Source organism: Stenella coeruleoalba (assembly GCF_951394435.1).
Source record: "Stenella coeruleoalba genome assembly, chromosome: 13".
NCBI classification, from domain to species: Eukaryota; Metazoa; Chordata; class Mammalia; order Artiodactyla; family Delphinidae; genus Stenella; species Stenella coeruleoalba.
The window spans coordinates 70,829,438-70,845,547 of NC_137159.1; the positions used below are offsets into that span (position 1 = coordinate 70,829,438).

General features: G+C 46.5%; 1 protein-coding gene across 4 annotated transcripts in view; it reads right to left on the minus strand.

The window, feature by feature from the left end:
- Window positions 1–16,110, minus strand: part of EFR3B (EFR3 homolog B) — an 89,536-nt gene that overhangs the window by 53,931 nt on the left and 19,495 nt on the right. The gene's annotated exons all lie outside the window — the stretch shown is intronic.

Sequence of the window (16,110 nt, forward strand, 5' to 3'; positions counted from 1 at the left end):
GGGGAGACTCGGTTGTTAGGGGATGGGCGTGTCCTTGGAGAAGCCAAGGGGCACCCTGAGGACAGGATATCAGATTTGCCATATCCAGGGACTACTGTGCCCTCAGCCTCCCACCCACCCCGGGCACAGGGAGGATTGTGGACCTAGTCCTCGGCTGCAAACCGGACTCTGGGTTCGGTCTCTCTGGGCTGGGCTGCTACTGGCGTCTCCCCATCTCCTCCCTGCCTCTGCCTGGGAGAAGGTGTCCAGGCTCCAGCTGGCTGGCATCCAGGGCTATTTCTTGTGACAGGACAGCTCCCTGGGGCCCCTGGCCTCAAGGCCCAGGATTTAAACCTGCCCTCCTGCCCTCTCTCTGCCCACTGCGGCTGTCGGCACGCTCCTTCCCAGGATGCCCAGTGGCACATGCCCTACACGCTCCCTAAAACAGGAACACCGGCCCTTTGCATTTTAAGGGAGTGAGAACTAGAGAAAATGAGAAATTAGGGCCCCCAAACCCCACTGTCAGTCCCTTCTTCAAACCTTTCTGAAGGGCCCGCGAGCTGGGACCTGCCCTGGACAGAGGACAAGCTCAGGGTTGTTAGAAACCCCAACTGGTCGAGAAAGCACAAGCCCATTTTGGGTACTCAGGGTAGAAACCTCTGTGCAGGGGCTCCCCATCCCAGCACAGAGGCCACGACGCAGGGCCTCCGTGAGAACCCACCGCATTCGAGGCCCGGGCGTTCTCCTGCCTGTGGGGAGAGCTGAGAAGGCCAGAGAACAAGAGATGGGAGCAGGTGCCCCTATCAGCAGAGCTGCACTGCTTTCGGGTGCTTCCTGACCTACACCCTGGCAGCTCCTTCTAGTCTGTTCTTTCTTTCCAACCTCCTCAGACCCTTGGAGGGCAGGGGCTGGGGAGGCAGAGTGGGCAGCAACATGGGTTTCAAACCAAATCCTGGCACTGCTGCTTCCTAGCTGTGTGGTGTTGGGCAGGTGATGACATTCTGTGTGTGCGGCGTCCTGGGCTTAGCACACGGGGCTGCTGTGAGGCCACAGCGAGTTTACGCAGCAAAGCACTCAGAACAGGGCCGGCCTGCTAACAGCCAGTGCAGGTCCCCGCCAGCTGCTCTCCCCTCTGCATTCCCCAGCCCAGGGCAGCTGAGCCCTTCCCGAACTGCTAGCTGGTCGGCGCTGGCTGGTACATCTTAGCGTGGCTTCCCCACTGACCACTTACTCAGCTATGGTGAGCAAGGTCAAGGGGCAGCTGAAGGCCTAAGAAGGAAGAATCCCAGAACGTTCCCAGAAGATCAAACTTCACTAGCCTGTGGGTCTGAAATGATAATCTGACCTCAACCTCCAGTCACTGCCTGGTCACCTTCTCAAAGCCAGCATCCCTGAACTTTCCTGCCTCAGCGTCAGCTCCACAAGCACACACAACAGACTGGAGTCAAATGCTGTCGAGAGATAAAGCAAGAGGCTCACTGGGGAGCACCCATAGGACTGTACGTTGGAGGGTCGCCAGGAGAGTAGTTACAGTGGGTAACTAACAAGCGTTCATCAGAAAAAGGGTCTGTGGACAAATAAATCTATGAAACCTTGCACACCAAATCCCCCATTTCAGATTTGCAGGCAAATAAGCTTATTACAGCCTCTGAAGAGTCATAAGGTAAAGAAATCTATTTAAATTTGTTCAAATCAACATCTCCCCATTTTTCACTGTTACAAAGAGCAGCATGATGAATACTTTTAATCGTCTTTTTTCAAGGCATGTGTATTGGCTACTGTGTGGGAACAGAAAGGTATATGCTACTATAAATGGAGCACATTGGAAACTGCTAATCTTAGAGTTTAAAGAGTCTTGGGTTCAAGTCCTGGTTCTGCCATTTGATCTTTGAGACTCAGTTTCCTCATCAATATAATAAGAGGAGGGCTTCCCTGGTGGCGCAGTGGTTGAGAGTCCGCCTGCCGATGCGGGGGACGCAGGTTCGTGCCCCAGTCCGGGAGGATCCCACATGCCGCGGAGCGGCTGGGCCCGTGAGCCATGGCCGCTGAGCCTGCGCGTCCGGAGCCTGTGCTCCGCAACGGGAGAGGCCACAACAGTGAGAGGCCCGCGTACTGCAGAAAAAAAAAAAAAAAAAAAAAAAAAAAAAAAATATATATATATATATATATATATAAAAAATAAGGGGAGATTTTCCCTAAGGTACAATTCTATGATTGAAGTCCGAGACCATTTGCAATAGACTCTGGAAAGGGAGAAATCACCTTGAGCTCTGCTGGTTGTGGGAAGGCTTCCCAGGAGAGGAAGGACAAGAAGACGTGGGGCAGGATTCACAGAGGTGAAAAGGACAGTGGGTACTTTATTCTTTATGTGCCAGACACAGTGCTAAAATACTTTACAAGCATCAACTCACTTAACCCTTACAATAACTCCATGGGGGAGGTATTGTTTTATCCCCATTTTACAGATGTGGAAGCTGAGGCACCAAAAGGTTAAGTTACCTGCCTAGAGCCACACAGCTAATAAGTGGCAGGATTTGAACCCCAAAATCTACCTCTAGGGGCTACGATGTTCTTAAGTACTACACCAGGGAAGGGATGCATTAGCTAGGGAACTAGGGAAGGCTTACACAGAAAGGGAAAGACCACTAGGGCAGTGCATTTTGAGGGAAACCACAATATGTCAACCCCAAATATGCCTCTTTGACATAAAAATTGTCTTGAGCTGAAGGCAATTAACTGGCAGCAAAAGGCAGGAAAGGCTCCCCCTTTTCTGCCTCAAGAGCGGAAATAAATGCTCCTTTTACTGGAGACAGACTTTAAGAAGTCAGCAGAGGAATCTGCAAACAAACCTTGTTAAGCTAACCCTTATCTTCCTAGTTCTTTCCTCACCATTCACTACCCATAGCCCCAACCCCTTTGTCTGGTCAGTTCTTCACAAATGTATTATTTCTTTGTCTAAAAGGTATAAAATCTTCCTGCTCTGGTTACTTCTTTGGGTCTTCACTCTCTTGTGAAGGCTCCCAGGCACATGTAAAAATTCAATCAAATTTATATGCTTTTCTCCTGTTAATCTGTCTTTGTCAGTTTAATTTTCAGACCCAGCCAGGGACCCTCAGAGGGTCAAAGAAAACTTTTTCCTCCCCTATAATTTCAAACTGTAAAGTGCACACTCATCATTTGGGGATCTTATTAAAATGCAGATTCTGCTTCAGCAGAGCAGGGGTGGGGCCTGAGACTCTGCATTCCCACCAGACTCCAGGTGATGCTGATGGCCGTGGCCCAGGGACCACACTTTGCGTCTGCAAGCCACCAGAGCACAGTGGCTAAGAATTTGGGCTCTGGAGTCAGACAGGCTTAGGTTGACATCCCAGCTCTTCCAATTTCTTATTGTTTGATCTTGAATAAGTTACTTAACCTAAACCCAAGTTTCCTCATATGAAAGATGAAAATGATAATGGTTCCTTCTCAGAGGGCTGTGGTGAGGATTAAATAATAACATCTCCCTGGCTCCTTTTTCCTTTCTAACTCCCTTGAAGGAAAGATACAGAGGACCAGGCGGGGGCCAGACTGAGTACAGCCTTAAACAACAGGCTGAAGAGTTTAGGCTTTGCCTACATTAACCGAGAGCTCTGGGAGCCTCGTGAGCAGTGGGTGACATCGAAGATCAGTCCAGAGGTGTCATGCAAGATGGGATTGGACAGAGAGATTTAAGGCAGAGATGTGTGAGCGAATCGCCCCAGGTCAGGGGCAAATACCTGAACTGAGTGATGTTATCAAGATGGGAGAGTAAGGGGCAGAATCAGCAAGACTTGAGGAGCTCTAAAAGGAGGAACAGGAGGAAAGTACAAAAGAGGACTGTGGGCTTTTCGGTCCCGCGACCAGACACCACAACCCCCTTGACTGAAATGGAGAAGAGACAGGTAGCTGGGGCTGGGGGGAGTGGGGACATCTAGGTGGGATCATCCAGGTAGTTGTGAGGAGGGCTGAGACTCATGGGAGAGACCAGGGCTGGAGCTCTGAGGGTCACTGGCCCTCATTGCCCACTGGTGTGTGAGAGAGGACCCGACTGCTCAGGGGAAAGGGGCAGTAGGAGCGGAGCCCCAGAGGATGGCTGCCTTGTCCACTCCCTCTTTCTTCCTGTCTTCCCCACCCACTACTTTTCTGTAAAGCCTTTCACCTTTCTTTGCCTCCTTTCTCTGCCCATCCCCTAAGGCCCTCCAAGCTAAGGCATTTGGAGACTTCATGCTGTTCACACTGATCCTGAAACAGGAGGGAAGGGGGCAGGGCACAACCCCTGAAAGAATGACATAGCCCGAGGACATGACATAAACGGATTAGAACCAAAGGAGTCCAAGTTGACTTCCACTAGACCTTGAGCCTCAGTATATGCTCACTGTAACACATCAGAAGCTAAATGACACACCCACAGGCGCCATGACAGTCCTAAGGCGACAATAAGGATCAAAAAGTGGGCGGTGGCCCAATTCCTGGAAGTCCCCGCCCCCTCCCCAAAATAGCTGGAATACTCCTCCCACTCATTAGCCTATGAAATTACCCACCCCTATAAAAACTGACAACCCCATACCCTGGCGCCTTTCTCGCCTTCTGAGATGGCCCACGCTCTGTCTGTGGAGTGTGTTTCTCTCTAAATAAATCCACTTCTTACCTATCACTTTGTCTCTCACTGAATTCTTTCTGCAATGAGACATCAAGAACCTGAGCTTCATTAAGTCCTGAAACCAGGTGTGTGATCTCAGTTGGAAGACTGTGGGTTTTGGCCGGGTTTGAGATCAAGCCGCGTGGGTTCAAATCCCAATCTGAGGTGCACGGTTTCCATCCCAAAAACATGCCCTTATTGGCACACCCCCCACCCCTGCTAAAATTCAAAGTCCCCCGTCTGATTATCTAATTCACGAGAGGCTAGTAGCTGATCAATAGTCTTTCAGAGGGTATATGCATTAAGGCTTAAAGGCTGAAAAAAATAATCTCTAATAGTTGAAACTTGGAGACATTTGGGTGAGGAGGGTGTTTTATATGAGGAAACCAGTATACAAGTGTCTACAAACTGTTCTGATATGTTGAGCTCTGGAGTTTGTTTGCTTGTGTTTTAACCCTTTCACACCCAGTTTTAAGGAAAATAAGGTAGGGAAGCAAAGTTAATAGGCTTGTTGAGGGGGGGAAAGTATAGAAAAAGTTAAGAGTTTTTTGTTTGCTTTTAAGCAATCACAGTAATTTTCAAAAGAGAATGGGGCAGACAACTATGAAGCCATATAGGTGACCATGTCCTGATTAAAGGAAAGAAACACAAGAAAGGATCATTGGGGAAAATAACCTAAAGCTATTTACCATCTTATCTGCTCTACTTTAAAAAGGGACCGATCATATGACTAAAGAGATTTTTTGGAATCTCAGCCAGAAGTCAGAAAAGCTCCACACTTCCTGCATAGGTAATCAAAGCAGCAAACAAAGGTCTCCCCTCGATATGGGGACATATGTATATGTATAACTGATTCACTTTGTTATAAAGCAGAAACTAACACACCATTGTAAAGCAATTATACTCCAATAAAGGTATAAAAAAAACCAAACAAACAAAAAAACCAAAACAAAATAAAACAAAAAAAAAGGTCTCCTCTCTGATAAGGCAAAGAGCCAGAGGGCTTGGTCAGGAGCCCACCGCCTCTGGGTGCCAAAGCAGTTCAGGAGGTGACAGAAACCCACAGGCACCCCTAGAAAGCTTCCAACCAGAAAAAGGTGAATTCGAAGTAGCCACAAACAGGCCAGGGGGGGAAAAAAAAACAAAGAATAGAAGACATTTAAAAAGAAATTGAAAACAGTTCCTTGTTACGAGAGATTAAGTAATATATTTTCATGTATTTCTTTAGTCTTGCTTCTAATGGTATTTATTCTTAATGTTTGTACATAGAAGTATATGGAGTTCAACTCGCCATTTGCCTGTAAGAGAACCTATTAAATTATGAGTCATTTTATTTCTAAGAGAGAAGCACTCTCTACCAGGGCCCTCTCTCACTCTCTGGGGATCATGTCTGGCATATCCAAGCACGGATGCCAGAAGTAAATTTAATAAGGATCCTCTTCTGTCACTAGGACTTGTCTTACCTAATATTTTTATACTTATTTTAAGAAAAAGAGGGAAATGTGATATGGTCAATTTCACTAGTATGTATTTAGCTGCTCTGGTTACTAAAAAATCATATCAGCAGGATTAACAGAGTGTCCAATGACACTCAGTGGCTTCCTCCAACTTCAAAACTCTAAGCATGGTTAGACCTGCACCAGTGGCCCATCCTGCCATCTCCCGATAATTCATCTGCCCCAGCCTTAGGGGCCTCCTTGTACCATCCTGCCTCAGGGCCCTTGCACTGAATATTCCCCATCTGGAATGTTCCTCTCTGTATCCTCCAGGCTCCCATGCTCATTTCTCTAAAGCGTCTGCCCAAATGTCACCTAACTGTGGAGAACTTCCCTGACCATCATTCTCCTTTAATTTTCTATCCCTGATCTATTCCTCTTCGTAGCACTTTTTACCAACTGACATACTTTGTATGTGGCCACACTCTGTCTCCCCCACTCAAAGGTAAGTTCCTGAAGAGCAGAAGCCCGGCCTGTTTGTCCCTGCCTATCCCGGAGCCTGAACAGGGTCTAACCTGTGGTGAGGAGGAGGGAGAAATAGTCATACCCATCTGTTGAATGAAGAAAGAGTGTGTGATTGGGAGGAAAGCGATCATGAATTTCAGGCATTTAGCAAAAGGTCTCTGGGTGCTTGCAGGATATTCTCCTAGGAGGACTCAGGGAACGTTTCTATTGGAGAACCGTTGGCTCCAGTTCCTGAATCCTGCCCGGGATTCTGGGGTTGCTGCCACCTGTGGCTAGGAGCCAGGCTCACTGGGGCCAATCCCCCTCCAGGTGTGTGTGGGGGAGGGGGACTTTGGGCAGTGGGTAGCCTGGAATCAGGGTTCCTTCTGCCCTGCCCCTCCCTCCCTCTGGCCCCCTGCCTGCTGGCCCCCAACCCCCTAAGCCCCGTTTGCTGTCTCCTGGCTTGGCCTGTGGCTAGTCCTGCATCTCCGAGGAGGGGCCAGAGGTGATCCTCTGTGGTTCTGGTGCGCGGCCAGGATAAGAAGCGCTGGCCCAGCTCTTTGCCTGGCAGCATGTGATGGCAGATCTCACAACTGCTGGCAGCCTCCGCGGACTCTGGACCGCTCACTCGGCAGCAACCCTGTCTTCACACCTCCTGCACACTGCAGCCCTGTTTCTCCTTTGCTCTGCTTGCCTGATCCTAGTTTCTCGACTGATCTGTCCGCTTGATCAGAGCTACCCACAACCTGGGGCAACTGGAGGTCTGTAACAAGCAAAAACTCTCAAACACTAAACACATCATGCTTTTCAACATCTAGGCCACTTCCCCCAAATTCCCTATTTCTAACCCAGCATCACCTGCCAGGCCCCCTGAGATATAATATTAGTTCCTTTAGATTCCTTCCTCTCCTTATCACTGATCCAGCCTCTGTCATGCTGATCTTTAATAACTAAAAAATCCACGGTTTACCACCTCCTCTGTGCAAAGCACTAGGCCAAGCAACTTTATACATATTTTGTATGTATAATACTCAAAACAAAACACTAAGGTTTGTACTATTATTTTATAAAGAAGCAGGATCAGAGAGGTCAGATGCCCTGCCCAAAGTCACACAGCATGTGCCTTTCTTCAGTGAGGCTTCCCTAATTCTCCCATCACTTTCCCCAAAATACAGCCTCAACAATTTCTCAGGTTCATCTTGTGCTCTCCTTTGCCACAGCTACCATACTAGGACCCCTCTCTTACACCTGGTATCCAGTCTTGTAAATGCCACTCGGCCAGTCTCCTTGCTTCAATTCATTCTCTAGGTAGTTTTGAAGCAAATTTTTGCTTGATTTAGCTTGCTTCACAGCTAAGCCGTTTGTCTGGCTCGCCATTACACTACACGTCAACCCTTCCACTTGGCATTCAACAAAGGATGCCCTGTAAAAGGGGGGTCGTTCCGTCTTCATGTCCTTCCTCCTGGCACAGCTCTTGTCCAGCAGCCAGAAGCCACATCAGAGTCCAGCTGTGAGAAGGGCTGGGTGGTCTGAGGAGCAGACTGGGGGAGCCATTCAGCCACGGAGAGCCCCACAGCTGCAGAGGAAAGGATGTTCAGGTGACAGGGACAGGGCAAAAACTGGAGATGGTAAAGGAGCAGGAAAGTCAGAGTCACGGTCCTGGGGGTCCTGAAGTCATCACACTGCGGGGGACGGGGGGCGCTGGCGACCCCAGCACGTGCTGAGTCCTCATTAGAAGACATGCAACTCTAGGCATTACTTGCCCTCTGCCAGCTAACTTCTGTTAGCTGGTACAAGGTACCCCTTGTACCATATTATCTTACGCAATCTTCTACCACTGCTTGCTCAGGCTGTTATTTCAGTGAATGGCATGTTCTACCCCCCAAGATAAACTGTAAATTCCTCGGGTCTCATTTTCTTCTAACCTCAGTACAGTATCTGGAGCCCAGCAGGACTCGAGGAAAACTGTCATGACATGTGATGCCTTTGATCAGCGTGAGGTCCAGGGAAGTCACCTTCTCTCCTAGACCTTGGTTTCCTTTTTATAAACATCAATGCCATTATTCCCATTCACCAAGAAAAATGCCTTTTTGCTTAAAATAGTTCATATTTATTTTCTCAGCTTTACAATCCCCTTGTAAAGGCAAGGGCTGGACTTGCTCGTCCCTACCAAAGCAAACTGAATTCTTTTTAAACAATTTACAATAAAATTTAACCCAAGGCTAATGGCACTGACACTCCTTTCAAATGAATTGGAGGAAACAGAACAAAGTTCAGAGAGAAAGGGGCGCTAGGTTCAAGTACCTCCCGTGAGGACCAGGTCTTGTGTCCAGCTGATGTGAACTGAACTTCAGCACTTTGTACGGTACTCGCTGGTGGGGTGGGGAAGAGGAAAAAGTTTAAATATATAGGTTCTGCCATCAAAGAACTTACTCTCTAGCTGGGGACATGAGACCCACCCACATTTAAAGTTGATGATGTGTCGCAATGAGACTAAGAAGTCCATAAAACTGAAGAAATCTCTGGGAGTTTGATGAGTCCAGGAAGGCTTCCTGGAAGAGGCAAGACCTGAGCTGGATCTCTATGGGTGGAAAGAGCTGGTAAGAACTGATGAACCCATGAAAGGAAAAGTCAACAGGACTTCAAAGGGAAAAATTTTAAGAAAACCATAAAGGTTCCCTTTTCTCTTTTTCCTTATTTCTGATTTTAAAAGGAATACATGCTTATATGTATACGAGTGTAAAATAGGAAAAAATAAAAATGAATGTAAGCATCACTTATAATCGCACGATTTGTGATTATTAACCTTATAATGTATTTCTTCTGGTTTTTGTTTCTGTGTTTATACATATTTTGAAAATATGCACATAAAATTGGGATCATACAGTAAAGCATTAAAACCTATGTTCTTCTTATATTGTGAGCATCTACTGTCTCACTAAATATTTTTCAGATCCTCATTTTAATGGCTACTTACTATTCCATCTTTTGACAAGACCCTGATTTATTTAATCATTTCCCATTGCTGTTTCCAATTTTTCATTATTCTGAATGATGCAGTGATTTGCCCTTGATAATTAAAGCCAGGAATCGTACAGGCAGAGCCTGGTCTGGTTTTATCGGTGATAAGGAAACCAAATGGCGCCATGTGGCTGTGGGGACAGTAGTGCGGTGGAGGGGACATCTGTAGGGCCAGGACCCATCTCTCATTGTCCAGGGAAGATTCGGGATCGAAAGACCAAGAGGAGGTGCTGACACAAATGTGTTTGGGGAACGAGGCAGAGTCCGAGTTTCCAGACAGATTTTATTGGAAGTGGAATTAAACAGTAGCTGAATTCTCCGTGGGGAGACAGTTTGGACCAGACTGTGTCTGAATTCACAGACAACCAGTAGCTGTCAGTAGCCTGACCTTTTGGAACTCCCTCACTTCCAATACACTCACTGCTTTCCGGCCAATCTTGGCTAATCTGATTGCCACCTTAATTGAGGGTGGGGATTGAAAAACAGAGAAATGTGTCCAACTGATTTAATGTCAATGCTTCTATTCTTTCCTAACTGTAAGCTGCCCTGGGCTTGGGTATCACACTTCCAGCGAGTAATAGGTAAAAATAAACAGAATGTTTTTCCATTTCTTGTCTCTTGGAAACACTAACAGCAGGAAAAATGTATCCCAACTATTTTCAGGAACCAGACAGCCTGACTTCCAACCTCAGTTCCAGCTCTCACAGCTGTGCAAACTTAGGCAAGGTTTCAAGGTCTCTGCGACTCGGGCTACTCATCTGCAAAATGGGAACAACAGAACCTACTTCATAGGGCTGTGGTGAAGACTTGAGAAGTTAACACAAGTGAGTTCTTAGAACTGTGCCTGGCATCTAATAAGCACTCAAAAAATATTAGCTGTTATCATCATCGATATTACTATGGTAACTGTTATTAAAATCTCTTCCCTAACTTAGCAGAGAGAAGGCAAGATAGAATAAAATGGAATTTCAGAGCAAGAATGGCCCTTAAAGCCTTTTGGTTTCATTTTATACTTGGAGTGTGAAGCATAAACAGCTGTTAAGAAATCTAAATCCAAATTCAGGTAGACACACATCCCCTCTCGAATGCCCAAGGACAAACCTCTGAGTAGAAACACAACTGAGCAGGGGTCATCCTGACCAGCGGCAGCAGCTACCGTGTTTTCAGTTGGTCTGTGCCAGGCACCACCCTAAGTGATTCACCTGCATTCATTCATTTACTCTTTACAAAAGTCTATGAGGTTGATACAAGTATTCTTGTTTTACAGATGGCACCAAAGGCTCTTATCCAGCTTGTTGACTTGTAAATTAAAGCACTGAGGTCTCAGTCCTCAAATACCATATATTGTGGATAGGTAAAAATAGAAACGAAAATGTATTCAACAGGAATGTGGACCATGTAATCAGCAGCATTCTAATTAAATGTCACACATACACAGAGCAGGATTGCTGAGAGATGGAATTGGAACATGTCAGAGGAGACTAATTTTGAACATTATTTATAAAAGGATTCCATTCAGTTGTGAGAAAAAGAGGGCTTTCCATGTAGCAAGAGGGTAGAAAGAAAACACGGACATTTCCTGAGTGCCTATTTGATCATGTGCCTAACTTAAGCACTACAGTTTTTTAAAAAATCCCATGAGGTATTATCACTCTACAGGGGAGAAAACCAGAGCTCAGAGAGGTTAGTTAAGTTGCCCAAGAGCGCTCAGGGTGCAGGGAACAGGGCCAGGAACAGAACAAGGAAGGCCCTCTGACTTCAGAGCAATAGTATGTATGACGATTTGAAGCAAGAGTAATTATGGTAGGCAGGGATATGAAGAAAATGTGCTCAAGTAGAAAAAGATAATTTCTAAGATGGATTATTTTTAAAAAGTCATGTATAACTGATGATGAAATCTGGACCAGCTCTGTGGATTGTACCAATGTCAGTTTCCTGGTATTGATACCGAACTATTGTTGTACAAGATGGTAACATTGGGGCTTCCCTCATGGTGCAGTGGTTAAGAATCCGCCTGCCAATGCAGGGGACACGGGTTCGATCCCTGGTCCAGGAAGATCTCACATGCCGTGGAACAACTAAGCCCATGTGCCACAACTACTGAGCCTGTGCTCTAGAGCCTGTGAGCCACAACTACTGAAGCCCGCGTGCCTAGAGCCCGTGTTCCACAACAAGGGAAGCCACAACGAGAAGCCCGCGCGCAGCAACGAGGACCCAATGTGGCCAAAAATAAATAAATAAATAAATAAATTTTTTTAAAAAGATGTTAACGTTAGAGGAGGCTTGGTGGAGCATACAGGGGCCCCACCCTGCACGTTTCTTTGCAATTATCTATGAATCTATACTTCAAAATAAGAAGTTTTTTAAAAGGTGGCATATAACAATGAGTGGAGGTGGTAACTGGCAGAAGAACTCGACAGAGAACTCTGATCTACTCATGGGGGGCACAAGAACCGTGCCATGCCAGAGCCTCTCCCACAGCCTCAACTGTGGGAGAAATAAGGTTTGCCAACACACATATTGAATATCTATTACGGGCCTCAGTTGTACCCAGGGCTTCCTGGGGATATGAAGCATTAACAAGACATAGGTCTGGCTTTCGGGGCTCTTACAGTCTAGCTGCAGAGAAAAGGCACAATCGCTTAATAAAATATAAGCCGGCCTAGGTGTACTGATGTTTCTTAAGGAAAGTTTCATGTGTTATAGCGACTCAAAGGAGAGTGCATGGGCTTCCCTGGTGGCGCAGTGGTTGAGAGTCCGCCTGCCGATGCAGGGGACACGGGTTCGTGCCCTGGTCCTGGAAGATCCCACATGCCACGGAGCGGCTGGGCCCGTGAGCCATGGCCGCTGAGCCTGCGCGTCCAGAGTCTGTGCTCCGCAACGGGAGAGGCCGCAACAGTGAGAGGCCCGCGTACCGCAAAAAAAAAAAAAAAAAAAAAAAAGGAGAGTTCATAGTGCATGCTGCTTAGGCTGGTTGGTTAAGGAAGACTTCTTGGGGGCGGTAGGATTTAGGTAGAGCCTTGAAGGATGTGTAGGGGAGGGGGAGGGACAGTCCAGGCAAGAGAAACTGTTAAGTAAAAGATTATATGTAGACATGGCTTTGGAGCCTAAGCTTGCCTAGGAGCTAGCTCCTTGCCATCTAGCTGTCAGTGTAGAATGGGCATTCAATAAAATTGTTGAATAACTTAAATAATATTCACAGAAAACAATTTTAAAAGATTCATCCTCAGTATTGTTACTCCAAATAGGAATTGTATCACATAGATACAGTTTTGTGTTTTATAGCATAGAAAGAACACGCTTTGGAATTAAGCAAAACTGGGACTATGAGCTGTGTGACGTCAGGTCATCCAAGCCCTCTGTTGGTTTCCTCATCTGTGGGAGATGAGTAAGGCATCTAGCATGAGCTGGTACACAGTAGGTGCTCCATAAATGTGAACTCTCTGGTCCCTTCACCCTATTTCATAAGCATTTTTCCTGTTGCTGAATTGTCGTCATAATTACCATTGTTAATGTGGCTTAAAATTCTAGGGAGAAGATCTATAATCATTTACTGAACTGTTTCCATATTATTTGACATTTATCTTGTTTATACTTTGATGCTTTAAAAATAATGTTGGGACTTCCCTGGTGGTACAGTGGGTAAGACTCCATGCTCCCAATGCAGGGGGCCCCGGGTTCAACCCCTGGTCGGGGAACTAGATCCCGTATAGATGCCACAACTAAGTGTGCATGCTGCAACTAAAAGATCCCACATGCAACTAAAGATCCCACACGCCTCAACTAAGACCCAGCACAGCCTAAATAAATAAATAGATAAATATTGGAAAAACAATAATGTTGAAATGAGTGTGTATACATTACAGCTTTTTTTCACTTTCTGGATTATTTCCTTAGGATAGATTTCCAGAAATTGAGTCAAGAGGTATGAATATTTTTAAGACTCAAGAATGTGAACTGCCTCTTCAGGGACAGGAAATGGCCAAGGGTAGATGGAGAGGAGGTTCCAAACAGAAGGCTCTCAAGTCCTTAGGACACAAGAAGCTCTGACTGCCCAGTAAGGACTCCAGACTTTATCTTGTAGGTGAGAGAGAGTTATTTAAGGGTTTGTTGAAAAGGAGGTATAAGAGGATGAAACTAGTGTATTCTAGGAAGACCAAGCAAAAGTAATCTGGCCATTGGAATATGTCCCCAAGACATAGGGAAATACGGGTGGTGGGAAAAGAAAGAGAAAGGAAGAGCCAGACGGGCCAAATCTGAATGAGAACAGCGCACAGCTGTGAATGACAGCACAGAGAGGGGACGGGAGTCCAGAGCTTAGAATTAGTGACAGAAATGGCGATGCCTCACCCTCAATGGTGGCTCCCTGCCCACATTGGTCCTGGAAATGGGATCAGAAACTCTTCCTGCCACTGTGGAATGACAGTATGAATAACATCACATCACCACAGTGACTCGCGAGGTTTGGGACCAGCCATGAGAAAGAAGGTAGATTGGGGCCAGAGTCTGAAGACTGCCCAGTAAAATCAATGCACCAAAAGCCGATTACAAATCTGGAGGGCAAACAACAGAGAGAAGCCTTCCAGAATCAGCATTCTGTTTTTCAGATGTCTACTAACCATAAGCCCAGCATACACTGCCACCACGACGTCTGTCAACAAAGGAACGCAGTGAAACTTAGCCAGCTGGCTGAAATGTATTTGAATAAATAATTTAAGTGCAAACCTCACCGGCATACTTTTGAAGACTAGGTGACAGCATGGAAAATTTCCTAGGATGGAGTGTTTAATAAGAAAGGTATATATGTGCTAAACTATATCGGCAGTATGGCCCAAGCTATGAAAATTATGATTAAATTAGGACAAGAGATGTGGAGAAAAGAAAACAGCTTGATCTGTTGGTGTATCAAACCACAGTGAATTTTCTCCTTTGTTTTCATTTCCATGAATGCTGTATGGGTATTTGCAATTCCCCCTGCCCTGATCTTGTCTGTAAGCCTGGTGAGCAGGGCCTGTTCCCTCTGAGCCTCTGCTCCACTCTCCTGTGCTCACCTGCACTCCTCTCTGTCCCCAGCTCTTTGTTGGACAGGGGCCCATTCCCACTCCTGGCTGTGGTGGGACATTTCTAACTGAAAGGGTGTTACGGGCTGTTTACCACTTTCTTCCTCCGTTCTTCATCCCAGCTCAGCCATCACTAACTCCTCCAGGGTTGAATTTTAAATCACCACTGGGAAAAAAACTTGGTGTGGAATCTTTAATAATTTTTATTTCAGGGCTTCCCTGGTGGCGCAGTGGTTGGGAGCCCGCCTGCCAATGCAGGGGACACGGGTTCGTGCCCCAGTCCGGGAAGATCCCACATGCCGCGGAGCGGCTGGGCCCGTGAGCCATGGCCGCTGAGCCTGCGCATCCAGAGCCTGTGCTCTGCAACGGGAGAGGCCACAGCAGTGAGAGGCCCGCGTACCGCAAAAAAAAAATTTTATTTCAGCATGCTTTGAAATTGGGGGGGTGGGGGGAGTATTGCATGAGCTACACTGTGACCACCAGAAGCAGGCAACAGTTTCTCTTCTCACTTTAATTTACACTGACTCCCAGCCATTCCCAAGGCCTGGACCTCCTTTCCCTCATTTCCAAAGTGACTCTGATCCAGATCGTACAATGAATCTTTGTTTTACTCATTGCTCAACATCTAATATCCAATGCAAGCAAATACATGGACCTTTAATCCCATTTATCTTATATTTGTGTCCCAAGATGGGTCTAATGATCACAGTTTGGGAACTCTAACTATGAGGCACTTGACATTCCAGATTGTCCTCAAGTCTGCAGTGAACTCAGCTCGCAGAGGAACGCTGTCTGTGTCTGTCACCTTCAAATTGTTATTAACGTCTCAGTATTTTCAGAGCTCATCACAGCCTGTTGGATAAAATCTAGGTTTCAGCTTCTCAGCACGGGGAGTGAGAACAAAGATCAGAGCAGAACACGGCTGCCAGCTTCCTACAAAAAAGTAATAATATTAACGGCTCCCCTGCACTGTCTCAGACACAGGGGCTTGTAGGACGTGTCGGCCCTGACCCTGCATGTTCAGTCCAGGAGAACCAGGGCTGGGAGGACCACAGATGGAATATTGGTACTTTTCCTCCCCTTGGTTCACAAATCCCATTCTCAGTACCTGCACCTGCTCAGATGCACAAGAAAGCAGGTAAGAATGGATTGGTGGCTTTGTTTGGAAACAACCTAAATGTTGATCAATAGGAGACTGGCTACACAGACCGGGGAGCATCCATGCAACGGACGCTGTGCAGCAGCTGAAATGAGTAAAGCAGAGCTGAGAGCACCACCGTGATAGCTCTTCAGACACACTGTTAATTGAAAAGGAGGCTGCGGAACTCATGGCATGATGACATTGGTGTGAAACACTTACTGGCCCAACAAACTTGGCACATATGCAAATATGTGTGTGAAATATACGCTGTAAATGCACAAAGAGAGACCCGTAAGGACACACAGCGCAGGG